Genomic DNA, 8,459 nt, shown 5'->3' with positions numbered 1-8,459 from the left:
GGGGGGGGGGGGGGGGGGGGGGGGGGGGGGGGGGGGGGGGGGAAGGGGGAGAAGAAGCCAGGGGTGGGACCCTGGGGCATAGGTGTAGTTTGATTTCTATTTCTGTTTCAGCCCCGCGCTGCTCCCGGCTGCAGGAGGGTTGGGGGGTTTGGGGTTTCAGCCCCACACTGCTCCAGCTTTAGCCTCACAGGAATGCCAGGGCTCGGGGCCTCAGCCCCACACCGCTCCCTGCTTCAGCCCCGTGGGGGGCCCTGGGGCTCATGGCTTCAGCCCCGCACCCCTCCCCACTTCAGCCCCGTGGGGGGCCCTGGGGCTCGTGGCTTCAGCCCCGCACCGCTCCCCGCTTCAGCCCCGTGAGGGGTGCTGGGGCTCTGGGCTCCACGGTGGCCCCCCCTCCCCGAAAGGGCTTGCGGACTCCCACTTGAGAACTGCTGTTCTAAGGTACCTGTAGATGAACTTGTATATATCATGGGCCTGATCCTGAGACCTGGCAGCTAGCCACATATCTCACTGAAGTCAATTGGAGTTATGGATTTTCTGCATCTTGCAGCATCCTAATAATATCATTCATGTCTATTTAGTTGTCCATTGAAAATAATTTCTCCTCTAGAACTGATCTGGACTCGCCCTATGCTAATCAACTGTTTAGGATCAGGAGAAGTTAAAAGTGGCTGCGGTTCAATCTGACCGTTTCCAATGACAAGCAAGTAACGCAAATTTCTTAGCAAGAAAGTAGTTTGTTTACTTCACACTTTCCATTAATGCTTAGTGAGTGGCTCATAAATTGGTGTAAAGAAAGGAAAGGTACACCAATAGAAATGCACAAAACTCCTGCAACTACCTGTCCAGTGAGATACAAAACTAATACTTTAGCCTGCAGTATAACTTATCATGCGCATGATTTACGGATTACACCTTGTCATGGGAAATGGCATCAGGTAATGTGTGTATAAGCAATCATACACTCTACCTTCCTTTGTTAAAGCCAATTCTGTGATTTTAAAGACATCATTGCTTGACTTTTAACCACACAGAGCACCAGTCTAAAATGGCTTTGCGAATTAGAAGAACTGATGTGATGGGTTGAATTTCAACAGAAAAATGTGACTGATCACTGGGAATTGTTTAAGAACACACCTTATTAGATGCCCCAAAAGCCACACACTCAAAATCAAGAAAAAGAGCTATGCTGGTTAAAAAAAAAAACCCAACCTGGCTCAAAGGGAAGCGAAAGCAACTATAAAAAATAAACACACTATATCACAAACAGAAAAAATGGGAAAGTTGATAATAATTAATATAAATTAGAAGCTAGGAATTGTAGAAAATTGACAAGTAAAGTAAAACAACACAAGGAGAAAGCTGTGGCCAGCAGAGTTAGGGACAATAAGGAGTCGTTAAAGTATTTGAAGAACACAAGGAATCCTAACAATGGTATTGGTCTGTTACTCGATGGAAAGGGGAAAATTGTCATAATAATGCAGATAAGGCAGAAGTGTACAATAAATGTTTTGGTTCTGTGGTACAAACTTTTTAACAATAAGGGTAATTAACCATTGGAGCAACTTACCAAGGTCTGTGGTGGATTTTCCATCACTTGACATTTTAAAACCAAGATAAGATGATTTTCTAAAAGACATGCTATAGTTCAAACAGGAATTAATTTGAGCAAGTCCTATAGTGTGTTATGCAGGAGGTCCTTTCCAGCCTTATAATCACATAGTAGGAATCGTTAGAGTTTGTTCTTAGTCCTTTCCTCCCCCCCCCCCCCGTGTATCCTGATTAAATAATTAGGTAAAAGGTTTAAGGCTTCATAAGCGTTACAGCAGTGGCATTATTCCACCCTCAGTAGGATGACCAGACAGCAAATGTGAAAAATCAGGACGGGGTGGGGGGTAATAGGAGCCTATATAAGAAAAAGACCCAAAAATCGGGACTGTCCCTATAAAATTGGGACATCTGGTCACCCTAACCAGGGCCAGCTCTGGCTTTTTTGCCGCCCCAGGCAAAAAAGCCTCCCGCCGCCCCCCCCACCCCCACCACCACGGGAAGCATGGTAGGGGAGGATGCCAAGCCCGGCCGCGGGCCCGCTCTCCCCAGCCCGCCGGAGGGAGGGCGGGAAGCCCGGCCGGGGCCCCGCTCTCCCCGACCGGCCGGAGTGCTGGGAGGAGGGCGGCAAGCCCGGCCGGGGCTCCGCTCTCCCCGGCGGCCAGAGCACCGAGGGGAGGACGGCGAGCCCGGCCGGGGCTCCACTCTCCCCGACCGGCCGGAGTGCCGGGAGGAGGGCGGCGAGCCCGGCCGGAGCCCCGCTCTCCCCAACCGGCCAGAGTGCCGGGAGGAGGGCGGCGAGCCCGGCCGGGGCTCCACTCTCCCTGGCGGCCAGAGCACCGTGGGGAGGGCGGAGAGCCCGGCCGGGGCTCCGCTCTCCCCGGCAGCCAGAATGCCGGCGGGAGGGCAGTGAGCCTGCCGTGGCTCCACTCTCCCCGGTGGCCAGAGCAGGTGACAGCGCAATCTATTCAGCTGCTCCAACCAACCCAACTATTACAGGTGGTGTGATCAATTATCGGCCTATATGCTGCCGCGTATGTAAAGTCTTTTATAATCAGATTGATTAAAACCACATTGTATGTCTGGGGACACCTGAAAAGTCTGATCTATTTTTATGGAAATGTTGCCATAATTTTTGTTCTCATTTAAATTGTAGCTAAACAAAGTGTGATATAATCATAATCTGGGCCTCCAGTAGGTCATTGTACGACAGCCGCAGCACACACTGTATGGCAGATGGCTTTAACTCATGCTAGCTTACACCTGCGTGGCCACGTCTCTCTTCTGCCATACATTTACCTTTAAAACTGCTCATAGCTTTAAAAAAAGATAGCTCATTCTTGGCGTTTCAGGACAATATAAAAACATGCATGACAAAAAGCAAATGGCACCTGAAAATTGTCACGTAATATATTGGAAAGGAAACCTGTCACTCAAGGAAGTTTACTAGTCCACAACATATGCACAAAATACATTCTTTGGTGAGGACTAATTAAAGTGCACTACTTTCTTCCGGCAGGTCTGGACACTGGTGGATCCAGTTTTATACCCTGATGACAAAGGTTTATGTCTCAGAAACTTTGAATGTGTTCCTGAAAGTCTCACGAACTACATTCCAAAGCAGGGCCATCTAAGGACAAGCTCAGGTAGACCAGCACAAAGATGGTGTCTCCTGGCAGGAGTTGGGGCTCTACTGTTGAGTGCAGCGATAAAGAGATGCAAAGCTCCTAGGAACTCTACATAGTTATGTCTGCCTCATGTTGTTATTTAGGATGGACTCAGCTGTAGCTTCCAACATATGTAATTTTCCCTTCAAGTTCTCTGTGAACTGAATTTACATGTCCCTGATGCCATTGTACCATTCTTGTTCAGTTCTTAGCCAGATCAGCAGTTTTTAAGGTCCAGAATCACATCTTGATCAACCCTTCCATGCACTTCCAGCCAATAAGTAGGGGTTCTAACAGGCACCTTGGGATGAGATTTTTCTCTAAGTTCACTTTCAGTAAGAAGTCTCTAAGCTGCATATAACAGAAAATTTGCCTTTGTAGAATGTGTTTCCATTATTTTAAAGAGAAACTCTCAAGCTGAAAGCTAATCATTTGGAAGAAACAAACCAAAAGCAGGTGCAGGTTCTAGCCCCACCCCTATCTCTTGCTGCCAACTTTTGTAGATTTATAAACACATTTTCCTATTTTTAAAATGTTTCATTGTTTCCAATAGCCCTGCAAAAAACCCACACAAACTAGAGCAAAAAACACAGTAACACCACCGGGGAAACCAAGAAATTCACTACATGTGAAATGCTGTCTCATGTACAAAGAATACTGAAAAAAATAGAGAAAAATACTTTTTTCTCCTCAAATCTCTTTCAGTGGTAGCAGTCTTAGATGTTCCTGGTAACAATGGTGGGTAAAAAATGTTCAGGCAGAAGGGTGAATGGTAAGTTGATGACATTCTTCTAGCTTCTCAAAAGGGGTGTGTGGAGCACTCAGTTCCCTTTGCTGCCCATTCCTGACAAATGGGGTCACCCACAACCCCCCAGGAAACTCGTATTGCTCCCCCAAGTCTGAAACTTCATAAAGTAATGCTGTTAAATAATTTTTCTGGCTTTTAGTGTAACCACTTGATGAATGTCTAGGTCACTTTGAGGGCTTCAGATAAGATTATGGAAAATTACAAAGAGTTCACCTTTCAGTATCCCCTTGTATCTGTTGGGATCAATCATCTAAGGCAAACAAAATTCAGCAGGCTTTCTGGGCTTGCAATCTCCAGCGCTCCAATAACTCATCTTGGTGTTGTGAAAAACAAATGTGATAGAGTTGGTCTTCCAGAATGGCCATATCTTATCTACACTGAGTGCTCAGCTGGACAAATTCCATTTGGGTAATTATATTTGCAATTTGCCCTGAGGTTCCAACTGGACGGTGTATTCTTTACATTTTGTCTACTAATCATCAGTCCCTTTGTACCCCAGAGGCAACTTCATTTCACTAGTGCAATCAACCCTATCCAATCAACTTTATATAAATATATATATTCAAAGTGCTGCAGGATCTTTTGTTGCTATGTTCCTCTAATTTAGGGCCAGTTAACTTCGGGTATGCCTAATCTGCACGCGCGTGTGCACACACACACACACGTTCTCACTCAGGTTTGAACTTGAGTCCCTCCTCTGTCCAAACAAATCAGCCTGACGTGGGTCTCCAAGCACCTGGTAGGGATGCGGGTCAAAGCCAGAGTCCCGCCGTGACTCAGGTCCAAGTCCTGTCATTTTGCTTTGTGGACACAGCTCAAACTGCGGAGCCAGGTCAGAAGATCTGCATAGTGCAGTATGGACGTGTTAGCATGGGTCCAGCAGTTGTAAGCCCAGGTTTACAGTGCAGTATGGATGCTCAAGCACAGGCTTGGAAACACCCAGTCCCACAGACCAGATTTACAATGGCGTGCAGACATACCTATACTGACCCAAGAGTTGAGTAGAGTTAACCACGTAGCAGAATGATTGGCTGAACAATCTGAGCCATATATCGCGCCATCTTAAACCCCCATTGACTTCAAATGACATGTGGTTTAACTTCGCCCAGAACTTTGGCCCTCTGTGATTTCTGGACAGTACCATAGCAAAGACTCAAGAGCAGGGCCCTTTCTTTGTCTATTGCTTTTCTCTAGCCCCCTCCACTATAGTATTGGAGCACGGCACAGGCAAATTAGATCAACGTGCCAGGTGGACTCCATGCACTATAAAATGAGGAAGCCCCTTTACTCAGCCAAGCTAGCCAGAATTGTGCTAAATGTCTCAGGTGGTGGTCGCTGTTTGCCTGTCTCACACACGTAAACAGCCAAAGCCTTCACTCTGGACAGTTCCCAAACTTTGGAAGCTTAGCACCCTTTCCGGAAAATGGAAACGACACACACACCCAACCTCCACCCCACTGTATGTTATTAAAGTCTGCCTCTGCACCGTCATTTACACATTTTCTGCACCTTTGTACCTTCTTGCCCAATGGGGCAGCTCCTCCCATGCTTTGGGAAACCCTGAGTTAGGGTGACATTCACCCCTGTATAAGCTCTGTGCTCCATTTAGGCCCTAATCTGAGGCCTGAAGTAGTATATAGGCCTCTGGCTGGTCTTCTGCACAGGGGTGAATTTCAGTCCTACGGCTTTGCCACATATCCAAGCGAAAGTAATAATAAGACCAGTAAGCTAACAACAGCGGGCTGCAGGACACAGTTCTCTTCCTGATTACTGGATTCACTCTCTTGTTACTTATTTTCCATGTGCAGAGGAAACAAGAAAACTGGCCTGACCTGGTTTTAATGGGTAATTTGGGAGAACATAACTAGGATTTCTTTCTACTTGTGCCTCTCCTTCCTGCTATTGCCATGCTGGTGCTATGTATGATCAGCGATGATGGAGAGATGACAAGCTATAAAGATAAAAAAAACAACAAGTTCTGTCTTTACTTTCGCCCCATGCAACCCCATTTAAGCCAGTGGGGTTGCACAGGGTATATGTAAGGGCACAATCTGGCCCACTGTAATCTGTTATATACTTCCAGAAAGAAGAGAAGATAATTTGTATTCAGAAAGGTGAGTCTTCCATGAATATCAGCATAGCTTTTCTCACTCTGCACATCGCTCATATTTCAACATCAAGGGTCCCCTGTCCCAGGGCCTTTAGCTCAGACTGGGAATCCTTTTTGGGTGCTTTTCCATTTTTTCCTACTTAAAAGTGAGTCCAGCCATCTCAGATGTATTTTCATCTCAGTCTTTCCTTGTGGTAGAGCTGACTTGCAAAACCTATGGTCATGGGCTAACTCATGAAAATGTGGCAAAAGACCACCTTGGCTTAACCACGAGATCTTGCACGATCTAAAAAATAAAAAGGAGTCATATAAAAAATGGAAACTAGGACAGATTACAAAGGATGAATATAGGCAAACAACACAGGAATGCAGGGGCAAGATTAGAAAGGCAAAGGCACAAAATGAGCTCAAACTAGCTACGGGAATAAAAGGAAACAAGAAGACTTTTTATCAATACATTAGAAGCAAGAGGAAGACCAAAGACAGGGTAGGTCCACTGCTTAGTGAAGAGGGAGAAACAGTAACAGGAAACTTGGAAATGGCAGAGATGCTTAATGACTTCTTTGTTTCGGTCTTCACCGAGAAGTCTGAAGGAATGCCTAACATAGTGAATGCTAATGGGAAGGGGGTAGGTTTAGCGGATAAAATAAAAAAAGAACAAGTTAAAAATCACTTAGAAAAGTTAGATGCCTGCAAGTCACCCGGGCCTGATGAAATGCATCCTAGAATACTCAAGGAGCTAATAGAGGAGGTATCTGAGCCTCTAGCTATTATCTTTGGAAAGTCATGGGAGACGGGAGAGATTCCAGAAGACTGGAAAAGGGCAAATATAGTGCCCATCTATAAAAAGGGAAATAAAAACAACCCAGGTAACTACAGACCAGTTAGTTTAACTTCTGTGCCAGGGAAGATAATGGAGCAAGTAATTAAGGAAATCATCTGCAAACACTTGGAAGGTGGTAAGGTGATAGGGAACAGCCAGCATGGATTTGTGAAGAACAAATCATGTCAAACTAATCTGATAGCTTTCTTTGATAGGATAACGAGCCTTGTGGATAAGGGTGAAGCGGTGGATGTGGTATACCTAGACTTTAGTAAGGCATTTGATACAGTCTCGCATGATATTCTTATCGATAAACTAGGCAAATACAAATTAGATGGGGCTACTATAAGGTGGGTGCATAACTGGCTGGATAACCGTACTCAGAGAGTTGTTATTAATGGTTCCCAATCCTGCTGGAAAGGCGTAACGAGTGGGGTTCCGCAGGGGTCTGTTTTGGGACCGGCTCTGTTCAATATCTTCATCAACGACTTAGATATTGGCATAGAAAGTACGCTTATTAAGTTTGCGGATGATACCAAACTGGGAGGGATTGCAACTACTTTGGAGGACAGGGTCATAATTCAAAATGATCTGGACAAATTGGAGAAATGGTCTGTGTTAAACAGGATGAAGTTTAATAAAGACAAATGCAAAGTGCTCCACTTAGGAAGGAAAAATCAATTTCACACATACAGAATGGGAAAAGACTGTCTAGGAAGGAGTACGGCAGAAAGGGATCTAGGGGTTATAGTGGACCACAAGCTAAATATGAGTCAACAGTGTGATGCTGTTGCAAAAAAAGCAAACATGATTCTGGGATGCATTAACAGGTGTGTTGTGAGCAAGACACGAGAAGTCATTCTTCCGCTCTACTCTGCTCTGGTTAGGCCTCAGCTGGAGTATTGTGTCCAGTTCTGGGCACCGCATTTTAAAAAAGATGTCGAGAAATTGGAAAGGGTCCAAAGAAGAGCAACAAGAATGATTAAAGGTCTTGAGAACATGACCTATGAAGGAAGGCTGAAAGAACTGGGTTTGTTTAGTTTGGAAAAGAGAAGACTGAGAGGGGACATGATAGCAGTTTTCAGGTATCTAAAAGGGTGTCATGAGGAGGAGGGAGAGAACTTGTTCACCTTAGCCTCTAAGGATAGAACCAGGAACAATGGGTTTAAACTGCAGCAAGGGAGGTCTAGGTTGGACATTAGGAAAAAGTTCCTAACTGTCAGGGTGGTTAAACACTGGAACAAATTGCCTAGGGAGGTTGTGGAATCTCCGTCTCTGGAGATATTTAAGAGTAGGTTAGATAAATGTCTATCAGGGATGGTCTAGACAGTATTTGGTCCTGCCATGCGGGCAGGGGACTGGACTCGATGACCTCTCGAGGTCCCTTCCAGTCCTATAATCTATGAATCTATGAATCTATGAATCATCAAACATTTCCCAATGAACCCTTCCGATGAAGTAGACTGTCCTTGATCTCAGTTAGGCCCAGACTGAAACCTTGCC

This window comes from Trachemys scripta, chromosome 10 (genome assembly GCF_013100865.1).
Source record: "Trachemys scripta elegans isolate TJP31775 chromosome 10, CAS_Tse_1.0, whole genome shotgun sequence".
NCBI classification, from domain to species: domain Eukaryota; kingdom Metazoa; phylum Chordata; order Testudines; family Emydidae; genus Trachemys; species Trachemys scripta.
This window is presented reverse-complemented; position numbering follows the sequence as displayed.